The sequence below is a fragment of the Cryptomeria japonica genome, chromosome 5, assembly GCF_030272615.1.
Source record: "Cryptomeria japonica chromosome 5, Sugi_1.0, whole genome shotgun sequence".
Lineage (NCBI taxonomy): Eukaryota > Viridiplantae > Streptophyta > Pinopsida > Cupressales > Cupressaceae > Cryptomeria > Cryptomeria japonica.
In genome coordinates this window covers 499,443,088-499,467,906 of record NC_081409.1, presented here as the reverse complement: position 1 = coordinate 499,467,906, position 24,819 = coordinate 499,443,088, and positions in this window count along the sequence as shown.

Genomic DNA, 24,819 nt, shown 5'->3' with positions numbered 1-24,819 from the left:
CATCCATTAGTGAGTACATCTCATACCTAGCTATCATGTCGACTATCATATCAATATTTGGCAATGAAAAGTCATCTTTTGGACATGCTTTGTTGAGATCTCTAAAATCTGTACACTCTAATAGATTTATCTGCCCTCGACACAGGCACTATGTTGGAAATCCATTCAACATAATCTATTGCTCTGATAAATCCAGCTTTGAGCAGTTTCTCTAGTTCAGCTTTGACCAATAATGCTACATTTGGGTGCATCTTACAGAGTTTTTGTTTAACTAGTTTTACTCTGGGCATGATTGAGAGATGGTGCATAATGAGATCAGGATCCAATCCTGACATATCAGAGTACATCCATGCAAAGTTTATTTTCTTTTCTAAGAATAGCTGAGTGAACGCCTTCAATTCTTCTGCAGATAGTGATTGAGCTATGTGAATGATTTGTGGTGTCTCTTGATTCCTGATAATCACTGGCTGAGTTGGCTCGATCAATATGGAAGACCGCTCCTGGAAATGACTTGGCAATATACCATGTATCTCACCTTCAGGTGCCTCAAAGAGGTTTTCACCTTTAGGTATGTCCTTTATTTTCTCTTTTTTAGATTCTGACACTGCCACAATATGGTTTTCGCCATCAGATCTTTATTTTTGTTTTTTTGACTAAGATACTTGATATCTGCTTCAGTCATATTTTCACTATGTTCACTGGTGGAAGAGTTTATAGGTTCAACTGCATTGAGATAATAGGATAATTTATAGTCATTGGCAAAAGTAGGTATATCCATGGGTTGGTTATGTAAAGTACAGTCAATCAATTTGGGATGTACTAAGGACAAATTTTGGATAGGTTCAAGAGCGTTGATGGTATTGTTATCACAGCTGCGGATCAAAAAGTTGAGTTCCAGAATGATACCTTGTGTAAGTGTCTCAAGACCAAGAAGAGTCAGATCATGATTATTAAAGTTCACATTAATATTTAATCGATCTAATCCAAAAGACATACTTGTAACGTTGTTTACTATGCCAAACTGGATGTCATATCGTGGTTTAACAACAATAAGACTAGTAGGCAACTTTTCATTATTTGTATCAGATGATTCAGAATTTGAGGCTGAGTGGATATCATCATGAATAGGACTGTCATCAGAGTCATTAGAGTCATTGGATGAAGTTTCCAAGCCTCTTTTAGGTGATTTAGTAAGCATATGTATGGTATCAATACCAACATCTTTAATGCTACAAGTTCCTTCATGGTGTGGTTCATTTTTCATTTGTATCTGACACACCTGTTGACATGATCTCATTATTTATGTGATTTGTTGTCATCTACTCCATTTAGCTTCTTCTGGACTGATGACTAGTTCTTGTTATGTAGCTTCTAACTCTTCCTGTGTAGTGTTATAACCGATTTATTCTATTTTAGGATAAGGGCACATAGATGAGAAGTTTTCTAGTATTATTCTTTCTTTCAATCCTTGTTCATAATTTGCTTGCCTCTTTTATCTAATTTCTTGTATTTCCTTCTCTAGTTTTATGTGCATCAGCTCTTGAGTATCATCTATGACACCACTAGATTCTTTTGGAGTTTCTATAGTGGATGTGTCTGAAAGATAGTCAGGACCCCATTCATACTCGTTTGAATCAGTCTCTGAATCATCTACTTGTTGCCTACCAGTATATGTGACTGGAACTTTTAATGGTGCAAACAATTGTTTGATTCTTATGACTTCATCTCTTATATCCTCAAGAACCTTAACTTGTATTATCGTAGCTGATACCATCGAAGTCTAGGCACTAACTATTTCTTCTTTCTTGACTGTTGATTCCTCTTTCTCTTTTGTACACTCTGCTTTTGTTTGTTTAGTGTCTGCTTCATGTAATGTTAAAGGCGATATCTTTTTCGAGCACTTAGACTTAGAAACATGTTTTTGGTCTGATGTCTTTTTCGGATTGTATCCCAGTCCAGCCTTATCATTTATGGATTTGGTTTGTAGCTGAATTGGTTCAGTAATACCTTCCTTTTGTTTTCCCAGAAGACTAGTACCTAGGTATCCCATACGTTAAATTATTTTATAGCAAGGACCATATTGGTTTGAGGAAATCTCACACTGTTGTACCTCCTCATTTTGACTATCTTCCTTAAAGAGACAGTTAAGCACAACATCCTCTTCTATTTCATCTACCAAGGAGGTAGAAGATTGTACAAAGAGACCATTATATATGATAATTGGAGCTAAAGTTTGTGTTCTCATAGCCTCTGATGGCTTGCCCAACTATTTTCGCGATGGAGGGAGAGAAACTAATGATAGTATCAATTCTATCTTGTAGCCATCCATGCCGATATCTATAATCTTCCATCTCTTTTCTAAGTCTTTCATCAATGTTTCTGGATCTTCATTTGGAGAGGCTGCCCTATTATGAGGCACAAAAGTATCTGCACCTTTTGTCAATGCATTACAGATGACATTTGTATCAGCAGGAATACTGACTTCAGCTCCGCTATAGGGAAACTTTAAGCATTGGTAATGCGTTGATGGTACTGCCATCATTTCATGAATCCATGGCCTACCCAGTAAAATATTGTATGACAATGGAATATTAAGAACCTAGAAAAGGACTTCTCTCTCTACCGGTCTCACTCTGATTGGTAATGATACCAGATCTTTGGAGGTCCTCTCTTCCTCATCATAGGCTTTAATTGTTATTTTCTTGCCTGGATCAATGACATTTTCAGAGAATCCTAGTTGTGTAAGAAGATGATAAGTACAAATATTCAACGCTACACCTCCATCTATCAAAACACATTTGACTCTGTGTTTGTGGATCATGGCTTCAATATGTAATGGCTGGTTATGTGGATGATTTAATGAATTGTCATCTTCTTCAGAGAAGGTCAAATAGTGAGGTGAAGTCAGATGACCCACCATAGACTGAAACTGATCAATGTCTAAATCTTTTGGAATGTTGGTAGTGAGCAATGCTTTGTCTACGATTTCCTTGTGAGTAGATGAGAGTTTTAGCAATTCAAAAATTGAAATTTGAGCATTTGTCCTTTTTAACTGTTCAACTACACTGTATCCAAAGGATGATGATGAAGTTAACCTTTTAAATTTGTCCAAGGTTGATTCCTTTTGTTTGTTTGGCAATGTTGTTGGGTTTGATGTTTCTTCAGCTAGAGTGGAAGAACTAGCTCCTTGGAGAGTGACTTTCTTTTGAGATCGGGTCAGAGGTCTTGCATATCATGATTCATTTGGTTTATCTTGAACTATAATCACATTGCAATATTCCAAGTGTGAAGGCTCAATCATGTTGATAACATTGCCCTGGCTAGAATAAGTATAATTTACATTAGCACCTACTTTGGTCTTTGAGGAATCACCTTGTTCGTAAACAAGTAAAGGGTCCTTAAATGCTTTATGATTAGCATTGGTTGGATGATTCCCCAAAAAAACTTTACCAGCATTTATGAGATCTTGAATCTCATGTTTTAACTTCATGCAATTGTTTATGTTATGTCCCTTATTCTGATGGAAGTCACAGTATTCATTTTCTCTCCACCATCTTGGTTTGACATCTGGATCATATGGTCTGGAGTTATCTGGTAGTGTTATCAAGTTGTTTGCCAATAGAGTTTTGAAAGTGGATTCATATGATTCTTCAAGAGGAGTAAAATCATGCTTAGGTTTGGAAAGCCAAGGCTTTTCTTTGAACCATTCATTTGTTTTCTTTGGCGGATTCTCTGTTGCAATCTCAACAGCTTTAAGTGCTTATGTACCACTAGCCAAGTTGAATATTGTGGATTTTGAGTTGGTTTTGACAGTGTCTACTACTCCATCATTAACAACATTCTTGTTGTTGTCTTTGGAAAATTTCCAATACTTGTTCTTCTCTTTAGAGCTAGATCTTGTTTTTGTTTCTTCACAAGGCATGATATCTCCTTTCTTTATGAGCACATCTTCCATTTGAATGACATTAACTACCATTTTGTTAAATGATGGGTGTACTTGCATTTGTATACTATATTTCAGTTTGGGGACCAAGTTATTGACAAATATATCCATTTTCTCAGAGTCTGGGATAGGTCGTGGATACCTAGAGAACATCTTTCTCCAGCATTGGACGAAAGTAAGAAGAGGTTCCCCTATTTTTTGTTGAGTATTACAAAGATCGATCATAGTCACAAGATTTTGAATGTTGTATGAGTATTGTTGTTAAAATAGTTGGATTATTTCTTCAAATGTTTTTATTCCTTTGGGTAGACTTGAGAACCATTCCATTGCTTGACCCCCTAAACTCCTTGGGAAGAGATGCATGAGGTACGTTTGATCATGCATGAACTCCATACAAGCAGCACTAAATTCCCTAACATGATCTTGAGGATCTGAAGTACCATCATATTTGTCAAATTTTAGGATTTCCACTCATGGAGGAAATGGAGGCATGTGTAGATTCTTGTCAAATGGAAAGGGACATATTATTTCTAGAGAATATTGTTTTGGGGACTTGTCCTTATTTTTAGTTCTGTGACCTCCATCCATAAGGCTAGTAAAAGTGAACCTGTAGCTGTAAGCACAACACTTCAATTAAGTCATTATATGCATGGTTAGTAATCAATAATCAATAGGTAATAAACCATAGCAAAGCGACCAATTGCCTTCTAAAATATGCAAGTATAAGATTGCTCTCAGATTTTTATAAGCAATATCAGTGACTAGACTACACTAAGATGAAGAATTTAATCTATATGATATTAACTATATGGATGCAAGATGGATGAATAATTCAAGCAATAATCAATTCAAGCAACAATGGATTCAAGCAATAATGGATGAAAAATGGATGCAAATAATCTAAAAAGCACAATCATCTTCAATGACTCCAGAGCAAAATTAGCGTGATAATAATCTCCAAGTGTGTTCTTAAAAATCTCTGGGGTAAATTGAAATGAGAGCTGAAGACAGAATTTATAGAGAATCACAAGAGAGATGATGAAAAAGCTTAATTTTGGATTAATTGAAATAATTGAGAAATCATGTTTAGTTAACCTTGAGATAGATTCCAATTATAGTTTAATTGAAATGCATTCAAATTAGAAGTCCAAGTTGCATTGGAAAATAATAATAAATTAATTCCATGTATATCTAATAAAAATAGATAATTCTTTGATTTATTCAAGAAAAAGATCTTTTCAGTGCAACTGAACTTCTTTTTCTGAAAAGTTTTGAGTTCCAATTTTAGAGAATAATTCAATTCAATTGCTTTTTTGATTTCAAGTTCTAAATTTAGAAAAAGAAATAATATCTCAAGTTTGATTTCTCTCTCAATTCAATTCTTTTTGTTTTATTTTCAATTCAACTATTTGTAATAAATTAATCCTTTTTGCATGATTGAATGGCAAATTTATTAATTAATTAAATATGCAAGGATATTTAATAAATTAAAATGGGATAATTGATCAAAATGATATTATTGGAAATCATTTGGTTAATTAAATAAATATTTAATTAATATTGAGTAGTTGATTTGCCATGTGATATTTGATGATTAAAGAATTAATAATGTGCTCAAGATTGATTTAATTGCCTTTAGTTAGGACCTTGGTGATGTTGTTGAGATTAGGGGCCCATGGCTTCGATAACCATTTTTAGGGTATTACAACATCGCGTGGCTGAAGCCAACTTGCAAGCTGAGAAAGAACCGGTTATTGTAATACCCTAAAATTGGTCATCTAAACCATGGGCCCCCAATCTCGACAACATCACCAAGGTCCTAACCAAAGGCAATTAAATTAATCTTGAGCACATTATTAATTCTTTAATTATCAAAAATCACATGGTAAATCAATTACTCAATATTAATTAAATATTTATTTAATTAATTGAATCATTTCCAAGAATATCATTTTGATCAATTATCCCATTTTAATTTATTAAATATCCTTGCATATTTAATTAATTAATAAATTTGTCATTCAATCATACAAAAAGGATTAATTTATTACAAAAGTTGAATTAATTTATTACAAAGAGTTGAATTGAAAATAAAACAAAAAAAACAATTGAATTGAGAGAGAAATCAAACTTGAGATATTATTTCTTTTTCTAAATTTAGAACTTGAAATCAAAAAAGCAATTTAATTGAATTATTGAATTATTCTCTAAAATTGGAACTTAAAGCTTTTCAGAAAAAGAAGTTCAGTTGCATTGAAAAGACCCTTTTCTTGAATAAATTAAAGAATTATCTATTTTTATCCTATATGCATGGAATTAATTTATTATTATTTTCCAATGCAACTTGGACTTCTAATTTGAATGCATTTCAATTAAACTATAATTGGAATCTATCTCAAGGTTAACTAAACATGATTTCTCAATTATTTTTCAATTAATCCTAAATTAAGCTTTTTCTCTTGTGATTCTCTATAAATTCAGTCTTCAGCTCTCATTCCAATTCACCCCAGAGATTTTTGAGAACACGCTTGGAGATTATTATCATGCTAATTTCGCTCTGGAGTGATTGAATATTATTGTGCTTTTGAGATTATTTGCATCCATTTTACATCCATTATTGCTTGTATCCTTTGTTGCTTGAATTGATTATTATTGCTTGAATTATTCATCCATCTTGCATCCATATAGCTTAATATCATATAGATTAAATCCTTCATCTTGGTGTAGTCTAGTCATTGGTATTGCTTATAAAAATCTGAGAGAAATCTTATACTGGCATCTTTTAGAAGGTAATTGGTTGCTTTGCTATGGTTTATTTCTTATTGATTATTGATTACTAACTATGCATATAATGACTTAATTGAAGTGTTGTGCTTGCAGCTACAGGTTCACTTTTTCACACACACATCTTTGGCGCCCACCGTGGGGTCTGAAGACTACAATTTTTTGGCCTCCAAGACTGACTGCTTTATTTTTTGTTATTTTAAAGGTTTCAGATTTTTTGGTTTTTCGTCCGTACATCTCGTAGGACAATTTTTATAGGCTGAAACAACAAACTGCAAGTGTTGCATGAATTGCAAATATCCTATCATACGAGCAGATCCTCCATCATATGAGTAGATCCTCTGTCGTATGAGCATAAATCCTCTGTCGTATAAGCAGACATCATCAACAATCTTCTTCGTACAATATTGCATCCTATCTCGTACGAGTCAAGTGCCTATCATACGATTCTGTATTTTCTGGTAAAAAAAGGCAAATTTCATAATTTTCTCATTTCTGATTGATTATTCTGATGACTGACCCTGACTGTTTATCTATCTATCTCAGAATTTTTCACAGCCTAACTAGTTTTTGCAGAACGCTTGTCGAAGAATATGCTTGTCGCACAAAGACAATATGACTACTGATTCATTGTCTTTGCAGGTTGCCTAAGGAGAATTGACTAAACATCGTGTATTCTTTAAATTCATTTTTAGGAACCTAACTTGCTATCTGGTTAAAGAACAAATCTGTCTTTTGTGCTTTTAGAAGATTTTGAGAGGTAGGAGAGTATGCTCTTGTCTTTTTCTAGACAATCGGAAATCCAGACCCTTGAAGCTTTTTCTTTGTTTGAGATTTGTACATCTTTAGCAAGTCTGCCCTCCAAGGGGTTGAAAAACTCTTAAAGTCGTTACGGCTAGTGTGAGGGGAACAACTGAAGTGGGAATGGCTAGACGCCAAGTACTCCAACCCACTATAAAATAAAGGTGATTTGATGAAAATCAAGTCAACGACAGTGCTTGGGAATAGCTCTCCTTCGTACCTTCGAGTATATTAAACCTTGGTTTTCAAGGCTGGGAGACCTCTTAATTGAGTTTATACCTTGATGCGCTGAATGGAGCCCTGACTAAATCCAATTTAAAATTAGAAGCTACCTAGTTCATCTCTAAAAGGGGGATAATCTTTTTGTAAGAGAGATAGTAACTCTCCCAAGATACTTGTCATTTTGTGCCCCCATTAGCATTTGGAGTCTGATAATACAGCGTTGAGAATCCATTGTGTGAGACTCAACAACCATATTCTGATTAGCTATTGGGTGTGTACCTGAGTCTACAAGCAAAGGTTTTCTTTCCTCACCAAATTCCTTAGGGTTTGCATGTTGTGATTGGAGTCACTATACATACTACTTGTTCTCTGTGTTTTTCATCCCTGAAACAAAAACTGAAATACCAAAAATCAGTGAAGACCAAAAACAACTCAGTGAGTCAAAACTTTGTCCATGTCAGAAACTAGTCCATCCTTAGTTGAAACTCCGTCCGTGTCAGAAACTAGTCCATCCTAAGTCGAAACTCTATCTATGTCAAAAACTAGTCCATTTTTAAGTCAGAAATCTATCTGAGTCAGAAACTAGTTTATCCTGGTCAAAAATCAGTCCATCTCAAAATTGGTCATACTCAGTTATCATACTCAGCAATCGAAAAAACTCAAAATTTCTAGGCTCTGTCCTGTGAACAGTCGTATGAGTTTGATAATTCATCGTCCTATATCACATCCTGTGTCGTACGAGTCTTCTAGTTTGTCATACTAGACCTAATCCTGTGTTGTACGAGTCATTTTATTCTATCGTCTAACTCTGTATCCTGTGTTGTATGAAATAGAACTACTCTGAGTCTTTTGTCATCTCGCACATACCCATTTGTTGTATGGTATGAGGCAACAACTCATATGAATCAAAACTATTATCATCCTATAGCTCCTAAATTATCATCCAGTCCAAAAAATCCTGTCGTATGAGTCTCTAGTTTTGTCAGAACAAAATAGTCAAACTTGCCTAGAAACAACTTACAACAAACATAATATTGGTCATCATTTTCCTGAGCATAAACAGATAAAGATAGTGTACCTTCGCCATTTGCGTTGCATGATTTGGTCGATCATCTTTCAGCTAGTTCAATCAACTACCTATAAAATTTTAGTCACTTAGATAAAGTCTTATACAAGATAGATCGTTCCTGAAACCAGATTGAATCTTACACTACGCTTAGAATCAACTTAGATAACATCTTAGAGAGGATAGATCATTCTTGAAATCAGACTAAATCTCAGTTGTTTCTCCTAAATAATACTCTAAATAGAACAACTAGCTCTGAAATTGATCTTGACCTCTGCATCACAAACAACTTTAGGTCACACTAATCCATAAAAATGCCTATTCAAACTAGGAATTCTCATAAGAAAGAAGCCAAAGGCAAATAACAACCCTTCAAATATCATATTAATCTATTCTACATGAAGGATCCACTCAGTAACATGCTGTCATCATCAGGCAGACCAATTTTTGATGAACCTGAATCTCCCACCATACATGAGACAGAATACAATGATGGAAACAAAAAGGACCGTAATATTCCCAAAAGTCATAATGACTCCTCATCATCAAGTGAGACTGACGAAGACGCTGAACCTCCAGAAAAAGAAATCCTTGACTTTCAGAAAGACAAAGACTTTGGAAAAATGATGAAAACTATCATGAGCTGAGAGAAGGAAGACTATTTCTTAGAACTAGCAAAACAAGGGGCCAAACTTCCTATTGGATATGATGTCCAGACACTTGTTACTAAAAAGGAAGACTCACCTATAGTTATGGTACACAAACAAATAACTTATTTTTTCTACACAATTGCCTATAATCAATCCCTTGCTATCTTTTGATTTTGCTCTTAAGGGGGCATACTCACGACCTTATGACTTCACATCTCACAAGTCAAGAAAATTTTTCAAATCTTCATCAAAAGTCGAGAAAAATATTTTCAATTAAAGAAAATCAATCCTTATTGCTAAGGGGCATCTCAGCTTCATTGCTTCACATCAATTTGAGATCTCTTGATCATCTGAATCGAATCAATCGCTAGGGGCATATCAGTTTCATCACTTCAAATCAAGCTGATATCTCTCAATCATCTGAATTAATCTCTTAACGTTAATCAATTTCATCACTTCAAATCAAGCTGATTATTTGTTTAAACTCAATCAAAAGTTTCAAGAGTATCTTTGATCACACTAAATCTAAGCAGGTGTTTAGTATTCATTTCTTGATCAAGCTGAACAGTTCATTCTTCGCTCATCGTGTCTTGATCAATCAAGTTCAAGATCGATTTTTTATCATCATTCACTGCATCTAAGTTCAATCAAGTTCTAGATCAGTAAGATCTGCTTCTTGATCAATCAAGTTCAAGTTCAGTATCTTTGTTTTCTATTGTTCCTCAGTTCAATCAAGTTTGGGATCAGTATAACTTTAATTAGACTTCATTCAGCTTTGTTGCTTCAAATCAAGCTAAACACCTTGCTTTTCATCTAGTTCTTGATCAATCAAGTTCAAAATTGGCATCTCCTATACATCACACATTTTTTGAACCAACGCACTGCTCACACATTAATTCAAAGAGGGACAAATGTAATACCCTAAAAATGGTCATCTAAACCATGGGCCCCTAATCTCGACAACATCACCAAGGTCCTAACCAAAGGCAATTAAATCAATCTTGAGCACATTATTAATTCTTTAATCATCAAATATCACATTGCAAATCAACTACTCAATATTAATTAAATATTTATTTAATTAATCAAATCATTTCCAATAATATCATTTTGATCAATTATCCCATTTTAATTTATTAAATATCCTTGCATATTTAATTAATTAATAAATTTTCCATTCAATCATGCAAAAAGGATTAATTTATTACAAAGAGTTGAATTGAAAATAAAACAAAAAGAATTGAATTGAGAGAGAAATCAAACTTGAGATGTTATTTCTTTTTCTAAATTTAAAACTTGAAATCAGAAAAGCAATTTAATTGAATTATTGAATTATTCTCTAAAATTGGAACTCAAAGCTTTTCAAAAAAAGAAGTTCAGTTGCATTGAAAAGACCTTTTTCTTGAATAAATTAAAGAATTATCTATTTTTATCAGATATGCATGGAATTAATTTATTATTATTTTTCAATGCAACTTGGACTTCTAATTTGAATGCATTTCAATTAAACTATAATTGGAATCTATTTCAAGGTTAACTGAACATGATTTCTCAATTATTTCAATTAATCCAAAATTAAGGTTTTTCATCATCTCTCTTATGATTCTCTATAAATTTAGTCTTCAGCTCTCATTCCAATTTACCCCAAAGATTTTTAAGAACATGCTTGGAGATTATTATCACCCTAATTTTTCTCTGGAGTCATTGAAGATTATTGTGCTTTTTAGATTATTTGCATCCATTTTTCATCCATTATTGCTTGCATCCATTGTTACTTGAATTATTCATCCATCTTGCATCCATATAGTTAATATCATATAGATTAAATCCTTCATCTTGGTGTAGTCTAGTCATTGGTATTGCTTATAAAAATAATCTGAGAGCAATCTTATACTCACATCTTTTAGAAGGCAATTGGTTGGTTTGCTATGGTTTATTACTTATTGATTATTGATTACTAACCATGCATATAATGACTTAATTGAAGTGTTGTATCCTTGAGCACTACCTTACCCTTCCCTTCCAGTAACAGGAGTCTTCTTCTCATGAAGAAAAGACCTTTGTATTTGTTCATCACATCGAATAGTTCTGAATTTGATACATCAGGAAAATGTTCAACAAAAACTTTTTCTCTCATTTCCTGTTCCTACTCTATGGCAATGCACCATTTATTGTCTAAGGACTTATACAAAGAATCTGGTGTTTCAGATCTAACTTCTGAAGGTGACCGCTCATTAACACATAAATACTAAATTATTTCCATTTCAATCGCTTCCTTTTCATCATCATTAAAGTCATCAAAATACTCAATTAAATCATGTAGCAATTTAATCTCAGTTGTCTCTCCCAAACACTACTCTAAATAGAACAACTAGCTCTGCAATTGATCTTGACCTTTGCATCACAGAATGACTTTAGGTCACACTAATCCATAAAAATGCCTATTCAAACCAGGAGTTCTCGTAAGAAACAAGCCAAAGGCAAAGAAAAAACCTTCACCTATCAAGATAATCCATTCTATGTTAAGGATCCACTCACTGACATGTCATCGTCATTAGGTGGACCAATTTTTGATGAACTGAAATCTCCCACTATACATGAGATAGAATACAATGATGGAAACAAAAATGACCATAATATTCCCAAAAATCATAATGACTCCACATCATCAAGTGAAACTAACGAAGACACTGAACCTCCAAAAAAAGAAATCCTAGACTGTCATAAGGACAAAGAGTTTAGAAAAATGATGAAAACTATCATGACTCAAGAGAAGGAAGACTATTTCTTAGAACTAGTGAAACAAGGTGCCAAACTTCCTATTGGATATGATGTTTAGACACTTGTTACTAAAAGGGAAGACTCACCTATACTCTAGGTACACAAACAGTTACTAGCTTTGCGGATGGAGGTCACAGAACTGAAGAATAAGGAAAAGTCCTCAAAACAATATTCTCTGGAAACAATATGTCCCTTTCCATTTGACAAGAATCTACACATGCCTCCATTTCCTTCACAAGTGGAAATCCCAAAATTTGACAAATATGATGGTACCTCAGATCCTCAAGATCATGTTAGGGAATTTAGTGCTACTTGTATGGAATTCATGCACGATCAAACCTACCTCATGCGTCTCTTCCAAAGGAGTTTAGGGGGTCAAGCAATGGAATGGTTCTCAAGTTTACCCAAAGGAATAAAAACATTTGAAGAACTAATCCAATTGTTTTTACAACAATATTCATACAACATTCGACATCTTGTAACTATGATTGATCTTTGTAATACTCAATAGAAAATAGGGGAACCTCTTCTTACTTTTCTCCAACATTGGAGAAAGATGTTCTCTAGGTACCCACGACCTATTCTAGACTGACAAAATGGATATATTTGTCAATAACTTGGTCCCCGAACTGATATATAGTGTACAAATTAAAGTAAACCCATCATTTAAGAAAATGGTAGATAATGCCATTCAAATGGAAGATGTGCTCATAAAGAAGGGGGATATCACACCTTGGAAATAAACACAAACAAGATCTAGCTCTAAAGAGAAAAATAAGTATTGGAAATTTGGCAAAGATAACAATAAGAATGTTGTTAATGATGGAGTAGTAGACACTATCAAAACCAACTCAAAATCCACAATATTCAACTTGGCTAGTGGTACACAAGCACTTAAAGCTGCTGAGGCTACCGTAGAGAATTCACCAAAGAAAACAAAGGAATGGTTCAAAGAAAAGCCTTGTCTTTCCAAACCTAAGCATGATTTTACTCCTCTTGAAGAATCATATGAATCCACTTTCAAAACTCTATTGTTAAACAACTTGATAACACTACTAGATAACTCCAGACCATATGATCCAGATGTCAAACCAAGATGGTGGAGAGAAAATGAATACTGTGACTTCCATCGGAATAAGGGTCATAACATAAACAATTGCATGAAGCTAAAACATGAGATTCAAGATCACATAGACATTGGTAAAGTTGTTGTTGGGAATCATCCAACCAATTTTGATCATAAAGCATTTAAAGACCCTTTGCCTACTTACGAACAAGGTGATTCCTCAAAGACCAAAGGAGGTGCCAAGGTAAATTATACTTATGCCAGCCAGGACAACATTATCAACATGATTGAACCTTCACACTTAGAATATTGCAATGTGATTATAGTTCAAGATAAACCAAATGAATCATGATATGCAAGAGCTCTGACCCGATCTCAAAAGAAAGTTACCCTCCAAGGAGCTAGTTCTTCCAACCCAGCTCAAGAAACATCAAATCCAATAGTATTGCCAAACAAACAAAAAGAATCAACCTTGGACAAATTTAAAAGGTTAACCTCATCATCATCCTCTAGATACAACGTGGTTGAACAATTAATAAGGACAAATGCTCAAATTTCAATTTTTGAATTGCTATAAATCTCATCTGCTCACAAGGAAATCCTAGACAAAGAATTGCTCACTACCAACGTTCTAAAAGATCTAGACATTGATTGGTTTCAGTCTATGGTGGGTCATCTGACTTCACCTCACTATTTGACCTTCTCTGAAGAAGATGACAATTCATTAAATCATCCACATAACCAGCCATTACATATTGAAGCCATGATCCACAAACACAGAGTCAAATGTGTTTTGATAGATGGAGGTGTGGTGTTGAATATTTGTACTTATCATCTTCTTACATGACTAGGATTCTCTGAAAATGTCATTGATCTAGGCAAGAAAATAACAATTAAAGCCTATGATGAGGAAGAGAGGACCTCCAAAGATCTGGTATCATTACCAATCAGAGTGAGACCGGTAGAGAGAGAAGTCCTTTTCTAGGTTCTTAATATTCCATTGTCATACAATATTTTACTGGGTAGGCCATGGATTCATGAAATGACGGCAGTACCATCAATGCATTACCAATGCTTAAAGTTTCCCTATAACGGAGCTGAAGTCAGTATTCCTGTTGATACAAATGTCATCTGTAATGCATTGACAAAAGGTGCAGATACTTTTGTGCCTCATAATAGGGAAGCCTCTCCAAATGAAGATCTAGAAACATTGATGAAAGACTTAGAAAAGACATTGAAGATTACAAATACCGGCATGGATGGCTACAAGATAGAACCGATACTATCATTAGTTTCTCTCCCTCCATCGCCAAAACAGTTGGGCAAGCCATCAGAGGCTATGAGAACACAAACTTTGGCTCCAAATACCATATATGATGGTCTCTTTGTACAATCTTCTACCTCCTTGGTAGATGAAATAGAAGAGGATGATGTGCTTAATTGGCTCTTTAAGGAAGATAGTCAAAATGAGGAGGTACAACAGTGTGAGATTTCCTCAAACCAATATGGCCTTGGCTCTAAAATAATTCAATGTATGGGATACTTAGGTACTGGTCCTTTGGCAAACAAAAGGAAGGTATTACTGAACCAATTCAGCTACAAACCAAATCCACAAATGATAAGGCTAGACTGGGATACAATCCGAAAAAGACATTAGACCAAACACATTTTTCTAAGTCTAAGTGCTCGAAAAAGATATTGCCCTTACATTACATGAAGCAGACACTAAACAAACAAAAGTAGAGTGTACAAAAGAGAAAGAGGAATCAACAGTCAAGAAAGAAGAAATAGTCAGTGCCTAGGCTTTGATGGTATCAGCTATGATAATACAAGAAGTTGAGGTTCTTGAGGATATAAGAGATGAAGTTGTAAGAATCAAAGAATTGTTTGCACCATTAAAAGTTCCAGTCACATATACTGACAGGCAACAAGTAGATGATTCAAAGACTGATTCAAACGAGTATGAATATGGTCCTGACTATCTTTCAGACACATCCACTATAGAAACTCTAGAAGAATCTAGTTGTGTCATAGATGATACTCAAGAGCTGATGCGCATAAAACTAGAGAAGGAAATACAAGAAATTAGACAATAGAGGCAAGCAAATTATGAACAAGGATTGAAAGAAGAAAGAATACCAAAAATATTCTCATCTATGTGCCCTTATCCTAAAACAGAACAAATCAACTATAGTACTACACAAGAAGAGTTGGAAGCTACAGAACAAGAACCAGTCATCAGTCCAGAAGAAGCTGAATGGAGTAGACAACAAAAAATCACAACATGAAGGAACTTGTAACATTAAAGATGTTAGTATTGATACCATACATATGCTTACTAAATCACCTAAAAGAGACTTGGAAACTTCATCCGATGACTTTGATGACTCTCATGATAGTCCTGTTCATGATGATACCCACTCAACCTCAAATTTTGAATCATCTGATACAAACAATGAAAAGTTGCCTACTAGTCTTATTGTTGTTAAACCATGATATGATGTCCAGTCTGGCGTAGTAAATGATGTTACAAGTATGTCTATTGGATTAGATCAATTAAATATTAACATGAACTTTAATAATCATGATCTGACTCTTCATGGTCTCGAGACACTTATGCAAGGTATCATTCTAAAACTCGACTGTTTGATCTGCAACTGTGATAACAATACCATGAACGCTCTTGAACCTATCCAAAATTTGTCCTTAGTACATCCTAAATTGATTGACTATACTTTACATAGCCAACCCATGGATATACCTACTTTTTCCAATTCCTATACATTATCCTATTATCTCAATGCATTCGAACCTATAAACTCTTCCACCAATGAACAGAGTGAAAATATGACTGAAGTAGATATCAAGTATCTTAGTCAAAAAAACAAGAAAAACAAAAATAAAAGATCTGATGGCAAAAACCATATTGTGGCGGTGTCAGAATCTAAAAAAGAGAAAATAAAGGACATACCTAAAGGTGAAAACCTCTTTGAGGTGCCTGAAGGTGAGATACTTGGTATACTGCCTAGTCATTTCTAGGAGTGGTCTTCCATATTGATCGAGCCAACTCAGCGAGTGAATATCAGGAATCAAGAGACACCACAAATCATTCACATAGCTCAATCACTATTAGCAAAAGAATTGAAGGTGTTCACTCAGCTATTCTCAGAAAAGAAAATAAAATTTGCATGGACGTACTCTGATATGCCAGGCTTGGATCCTGATCTCATTATGCACCATCTCTCAATCACGCTAGGAGTAAAACTAGTTAAACAAAAACTCTGTAAGATGCACCCGCATGTAGCATTATTGGTCAAAGCTAAACTAGAGAAACTACTCAAAGCTAGATTTATCAGAGAAATAGATTATGTTGAATGGATTTCCAACATAGTGCCTGTGTCGAAGGTAGATAAATCTATCAGAGTTTGTACAGATTTTAGAGATCTCAACAAAGCATGTTCAAAAGATGACTTTCCATTGCCAAATATTGATATGATAGCTGACATGATAGTGGGGTATGAGATGTACTCACTAATGGATAGATTTTTCAGCTACAATCAGATTAAAATCGCTCCTGGAGATCAAGAAAAGACAACTTTCACCTATGTGTGGGGAACCTTTTGTTGGAACGTCATTCCATTTGGGTTAAAGAACGCAGGGGTGACCTATCAAAGAGCAGTTACAACTATCTTTCATGACATGATGCATAAGAATATGGAAGATTATGTTGATGACACCTTAGTGAAGACTATGAAAAGATCAATGCATATTCAAGAGTTAGGTCCTATACTTGACAAAATGGAAAAATTCATGCTCCGATTAAATCCAAAGAAGTGTGCATTTAGAGTGACATCTGGAAAACTACTTGGCTACATCATTTCAAAGAAGGGAATCGAGGTTGATCCTAAGAAGTTCCAAGCTATAATGGAAATGCCACCTCCAAAGAACATTAGTCAAATGAGAAGTCTATAGGGACATTTCCATTCCATTAGAGGATTCATTTCTTAGCTAGTAGACAAGGCTCAACCTTTTAAAAAAGTATTGAGAAAAGGAATAATATACAACTGGGATCAACAGTGTGAACAACATCTTCAGTGGATAAAAGAGTACCTATCTAATCCACCAATATTGATGCCACCTATTTAGGGTGAGCCACTAATCTTATATATATCAGCAACTGATTCATCACTGGGGGCACTTCTAGTGCAATAGGATGACAACAAAAAAGAACGAGCTATTTATTACATCAACGGGACATTGGTGTCTTATGAAATGAGCTACAGTATAATAGAAAAAGCATGCTTGGCATTAGTCTTTGCATCATAGAAACTATGGCACTATATGCTAGCACATTCAGTCAAGTTGGTGGCCAAAATCAATCCACTCAACTATCTTCTTAATAAAGCAACACTCACCGGAAGATTGGCAAAGTGGGTAATGATCCTTACAAAGTTTGACATTGAATATGTGGAACACAAAGCCATAAAAGGATAGGTAATTGCTGATCAACTTGCTAAAGCTCCACTTGAGGATACCCAACCACTACATATCAAGTTCCTAGATGAATCAATAATGCATCTTACTCAACAACCCTGGAAGATGTTCTTCGATGGTTCCTTTACTCAAAATGGTTTAGGTGTTGGCATACTATTCATTACTCCTCAAAGGTATTCAATTCCAAAGTCTTATAAGATTTTGTTTCCCTACACAAATAATATTGCAAAATATGAAGCTTTGGTGAATGGAATAAAACTAGCTATTGAATGGAAGGTTGCTGAATTACATATCTATGGATATTCTCAGCTGGTCATCAATCAAATCAATGATACATATCAGACTCGAGATGAGAAATTGATGCCTTACAAGAGGATGGTGGATGATCTCAGGAAATACTTTGCTTTTGTATCATTCCAATAGATTCCTAGATCAGCGAATAGAGCAGCAGATGCTATGGCTACCTTGACATCTATACCTAAGCTATAGGAGTCCAATTTTTGCTTTGATTTCCTGGTGGAAGAGTTATATTACCCTACTTATGATTCTCTTGAGACCCAAATAGTCTATTCTATTATTGGACATGACTCATCCCGATATAGCTACATCTATTCCTATCTATGCGATCAAATTATCCCTGAAAACCTTACTTGTAATGAGAAAAGAAACCTAACTCGAAACGCTTCACAGTATGTTATCATAGCTAATGATTTATTTAGATGAGGTTTGGATGGTACATTGCTTAGATGTCTAGAAACTGAAGAATCTAAACATGCATTATCAGAAGTCCATGAAGGTATTTGTGGATCTCATTTGAATAGTTTTACTTTAGCTCAGAAACTATTACAAGTTGGCTACTATTGGCCAGATATGGAAAAAGATGCCATTAAATTTGCTAAGACTTGTGAGAAATGTCAGCTTCATGGAAATCTCATACATGCTCCGACAAGAGACCTCATACCATTTATAACACACTAGCCTTTTTAGCAATGGGCCTTTGATCTCATTGGTCAGATATATCCGGCTTCTTCCAACGGACATAAATTCATCATAACTGCCACTGAGTATTTCACCAAGTGGGTAGAGGTAGTTCCGCTCATCAAAGAAACTGGTAAACAAGTTGCCTTGTTCATCGTAAACTATATAATTTGTAGGTATGGGATACCTTTGTCCATCATTACTGATACTAGAGAACAATTCAAGAATAAAGATCTGGATGAGCTTTGTGAGAAATTCAAAATAAAGCAACACTAGTCATCAGTATATTACCCTCGAGGTAATGGACAAGCTGAGGCATCTAACAAAAACCTACTGACTATCTTGCACAGAATAATGAACAAGTTTGGGAAGGATTGGCATCTAGAGCTCAATCTTTCACTATGGGCTTATAGAACTAGTATCAGAACATCTACTAGGGCTACACCTTTTTCTTTGGTGTACGGGTCTGAAGTAGTATTACCTATTGAAGTAGAAATACCATCTCTCAGAGTTTCTTTGCAAGGTCTTGTCACTGATGAAGATAATAGAATATCCAGATTGCAAGAACTCAAATTGCTGGATGAACATTGGCAAGTGCCATTTGATAATCTTAGAGTGTATCAGAAGAGAATGTCTAGAGGGTATAACAAGAAAGTTCAACAAAGAGAATTTCAAGTTGGTGACCTATTTCTGAGAGAGAACCCAAAAAATCAACAATTTCGCGATAATAAAGGGAAGTTTGAACCCAACTGGCTGGGTCCCTACATTGTTACTGCAGTATTCATCTCTTGTGCCTATCAACTCTAAAACTCAGAAGGAGAATAGCTCTGTGATCTGATTAACACCATCCACTTGAAGAAATTCTTCGCTTAACACTCTCTGCTCCAGCAAACTTGTACAGTTGGAAAAAGTCCTGAAAAAAATATTAAAAAATGGAAAAAGTTCTGAAAAAAATCCTAAAAATCAGAAAAAGTCCTGAAGAAATCAAAAAAAAAAGAAAAAGAGAAAAGAAAGAAAAAATATAAAAAGAGAGAAATTGCCCTAGTGAAAACCTGGTAAACAGGCACCTTGATAAAAAAAAAAATGAATCTCTGCCAAGCAGGTGAAAACCTTTCAAATAGGCACCTCTTGTACTCAAGAGCTCCATCTATCAACGCAACATTGGCATTTCCCGCTTTCAAGCATCTTTTTCTTTCATTTGTACATATTTTCAGTCACTTTTGTGACATCCTGGTTCGTTGGAACCCTCATGACTTGAAACTAATCAACATCCTAGTCTTAGGTTACTCGATAGCACACATTACATATCCTAAGAAGTGTCAACCAAGTCATTCTTCCATTGGTGAAACCTGTTTGTCCACTCTGAGTCAGTCACCTGTCTTGTGACTACTACAAAGTTTTTATCACTAACTTAACAAGCAAAACAACATAACAAAAAACAATTACTAAATAGTTTGAGCTATGAATGAAAATTTTCTTTGTGTGCTATCTTTTATATTGGTTTTCGATTATTATCCCTCTAAGTAACTCGAGGAAGTCTATTGTGACTAAGAGGTGCAAGGATTGGGGGCATAATATTTTCTTTTTTTCTGCTTGTAGGAATGATCCCGATGATCTGGAAACATATAAATTAGCTAGGTGTCTATGATAAGAGCCTTCACATTAAGGTGAAATCGCCTCACATACCTTGACTCCACTTATTTGTATGCTACAGGGAGGTCCATATCATTTGTTTGTTTGTTTTGAGGGAATTTCTTTATGATGCAATTAGGGTCCCTAAGAAATCTGTACAAGGATATGAATGAAAAAAGGGTCATTGCGGACAAGATAATTAAAATTGCACATTGAAAAAGAAAGGAACTCTAACCTACCTGTTGTGTTCGTTATGCTCAGTGATGAATCTTAAATATTTTAAATCCAGTGACTAGGTTTAGGTTGCATTTCGCATATCATTTTGCATTTCATTTTGTATTTTTGTGAATCTAGAGTGATTTTAGTATAGTAATAATCTCTTTATCTTCTGAATGAGAGCTGAAAGCATCATCATTTTTTACGCTAAATGGTCTATTTATCATTATTTCTCCGATCGAGTACTTGTGTTTTGAAATGTTTAGCTGCATACATAACATATTATATAGATTCATTTATTTCATTATTATTCATTTACATTGATCTTATTGCATAAAAAAAACAAAAAAATTGCATTACTCATTACTCATTTTCATTCATTTATTTGCATATAAAAAGAAACCAAAACATAGACATCCATATTCATTTGCATTACATACATTAATGCTGAAATAAATGCATACATATAGAATAAAGCATATAGAAACATCTCATAGTCGATTGACACAAGTACAATGAAGTCAAAATAGATCTCATATATATATCATATCAATTCTAAGGGTACAAAATGATGTCCAAAGATATGTACAAACTCCCATCGGAGCAAGAATCGTATTGGCTACAAAAAATGGGTGTGTCTACAAAAAATATTCTAGCTACAAAAAAAATAGTCATCTAGCTGGCGCCCTCTCCCTCATCGCCTGGTGGAGGAGCAGGAGCCTGATGCCCAGGATCCTATTGAGGTGCTCGTGCTCTCTTTGATCTAGCCATATACTGTGAATAGGGTTGCACCTACTATGTAACAGGAACTGCAACACTATATGCCGCCACATAATATGCTGCCCTACTACTCTAGAGAAGCACCTCCTGTCGTAGAGACTCTATCTCTGCTCTCGACTTGGCTCTCAATGCTGTGATCTGGCGATCACGCTCGGCCCTAACCTTGACCAGCTATTGGTTTCACTCCGCCAGCTGATTTTGAGCCACTGTCAACTATGACTGCAGCTCTACAAGATGTGCTCTCATCGACCATCCCGTGTCAGCCCCTTACTCTCTCACAGGCTCCCTGCCACCATCTCCACTGCCATCTCCACCCTGCTCATCTTGTTGCTGTTGGACTTGCCTCGAAGCTACTCTCTCCTCCTCTCCACCACCCAACCTCACTCCTACTCTCCCAAGGGATCCACCCTCACCCCTCTACTATCCAATATCAGCTCGCACTCCGCTGCTGCTAGCACCTAGATCACCACTACCCCATCATGGAGCATCAGCTCTCTATTCCTGGCCCTGCCTCTGGCCCTGTCCTTGTGTCAGTGCGGGGGCATCATAATCCACATCCTCAATATGAGGAGCCTGCTCTCCTAGATCTGTAAACCATGGGAAAGGATGCAGCTGAAAATAATCTCTATATTGGGGCAATACCCCCGCATCTGTTATATCATCCAGGTAATCCCACCTCAGGTGGTGTAAACTATCAGCTCCTACATTGCTAAAGCATAGGATAGCCTAGATGACCATCCCTATCTCTCCTCATCAATGTATCAAGCATACATTGTATACTCCTGAGAGATCCCCTAAGGCCGGCCATACTGCCTCATCACTCGTGAAATGATGAATCGCTCCACAATAGTCTATGATCTCCCAATCAGTGGGCGTGTAACAAAAAGGTCTCTCTGAACCACCCGCTAGTCATCCCATGACACCAACCTACTGTATGGTCTCCATATGATAGCTATTAGATCATCGAGCTGCCATCACCAGAAGTTTGTCTTGCCTAGATGGGGCTGCATAATATATCTGGCATACCTGTAAATGATCGGCTGCCCTAGCTCTCTGCTATCATCAACTATTGGGCGACAAATGGGAAGGTGCTCCCAATCCCACACCTATAAAATGTACACCCCTATGGCCATGCTCCGCCCATCTCTATAAACAATCTCATGCATCTCCCGATACATGTGGGCCAACAAACAAGAGCCCTAGCCAAGTCTCTGAGGGGTCTCTATCAACCTCTCTAGTATACGGCCCCATCTACTCTGGAAACCCTGTTGCCCTCTGTCTGGCAACAAAAAGCAACCAATGAAACCTGCTAGGACACATGCTAGCGAATACTCCTCACTATACCTGCTCATCAATATATCCCTGCTCATGGAACAAGTCAAGATATTAGGATCCCTAAATACGTTCCTAAGAGCCTGTAGTCCAAGTAACAATGTAGTATCATAATCCACCTTATCCCTAGAAAAAGGGATATGAAGGATCCTATACACATCCTCGAGAGTGATAGTCAACTCCTCAACTGGCAAATGAAAGGTATTATGCTTTGAATGAAACCACTCTACCAATGCTGTGAGCATCCCATGGTTCACACGGATATCAAGTAACCTCATCAGGTGACTCAAGCCACACATATCAACATGAGCCTTCTCAACCTCAAACAAATCATGAACTAAAGCCATAGTGGGAGGATATACACATCTAAAGAGCATAGGAGGTAAGCACACCTGCAGAAAACCCAACAACGATCATCAGAAAACATTCCAAATGAGCCTACAAGAGAAGTTAAACATCATGCAAATCCAAATAAGTCAAATGCAAAAGCAAAATTTCATGTTTACACTTTCAAAAATGATCACTGTCTTTCAAACGACAAAACACAGTCAAGCAGCATATCGTACGAGTTAGGAATGACTCTCGTACGAGAAAACAACCTCGAATGACAAACTATTACACATCGTATGACAAAATGGTCTTCTAACCGACCTGTCGTACGACACAAGGGTGAATCCTGTATGACAAATTTAATGGCTTCAAATGATAAAAGAAAATTTGCCAGTTTGTCGTATGAGATAGGATCCTATCTCGCACGATAAACTGAGACACCCGACCCAAAACCCATGAAAAACGTGAAAAATGAACAAAAAAATTCAAAATTGGAAACATAAATAGGCTTAAGATCGATCACTTACCGCTAGCTCGTAGTTTCGGGGTCAATTATGATGTCTCTGGTGCTTAAATCAATGCTGACGAGTAGGGACCACCATTTTCTTCACATAAGGGTTTTTCAAATTTTCAAACTTGGAGGGTTAAAATGAATTGAAAATGACACTTTTGTCCCATATATAGCCAAAGACCTCATTCTTCAACTTGCTCCGATGGTCATGAAAATGGTACCCTTAGCTAATGTGCCTACTCTGATTCCATTTTCGGGATTGAAATCAAAATTCGAGATCATCTTGCTAGTCAATTTCAGAATTTGGACCACTTAGCGCTCTTTTCATCAAATGCTCATTTTTTCTTTGATTTGCACTCAATTTCTCAATTTCAATATTGAATCTCAATTTCAAATTTACAAATCAATTCAATCTTCAAAATTCTTCAAAATCAATTTGTGCTCACATAACTTATCATTGCTCAAAATTGCCTAAAATCAAACACTCGCTATCTTTTGATTTCGCTCCTAAAGGGGCATACAAGTGACCTTATGACCTTACATCTTTAATGTCGAGATAATTTTTCAAATCTTCATCAAAAGTCAAGCAAAATCTTTTCAATTAAAGAAAATCAATTCTTATTGCTAAGGGGCATCTCAGCTTCATCACTTCACATCAAGTTGAGATCTCTCAATCATCTGAATCGAATCAATCGCTAGGGGCATATCAGTTTAATCGCTTCAAATCAAGCTGATATTTGTCTTTCATCTGAATTAATCTCTTAACATTAATTAATTTCATCACTTCAAATCAAACTGATTATTCATTTAAACTCAATCAAAATTTTAAAGAGTTTCTTTCATCACACTCAATCTAAGCAGGTGTTCAGTATTCATTTCTTGATCAAGCTGAATGGTTCATTCTTTGATCATCGTGTCTTGATCAATCAAGTTCAAGATCAATTTTTATCATCACTCACTGCATCTAAGATCAATCAAGTTCTAGATCAGTAAGATCCGCCTCTTGATCAATCAAGTTCAAGTTCGGTATCTTTGTTTTCTATCATTCCTTAGTTCAATCAAGTTCAGGATCGGTATCACTTTAATCAGACTTCATTCAGCTTTGTCGCTTCGAGTTAAGCTAAACACCTTGTTTTTTATCTAGTTCGTGATCAATCAAGTTCAGAACTGGCATCTCCTAGACATCACTCATTCTTTGAACCAACACATTGTTCGCACATTAATTCAAAGAGG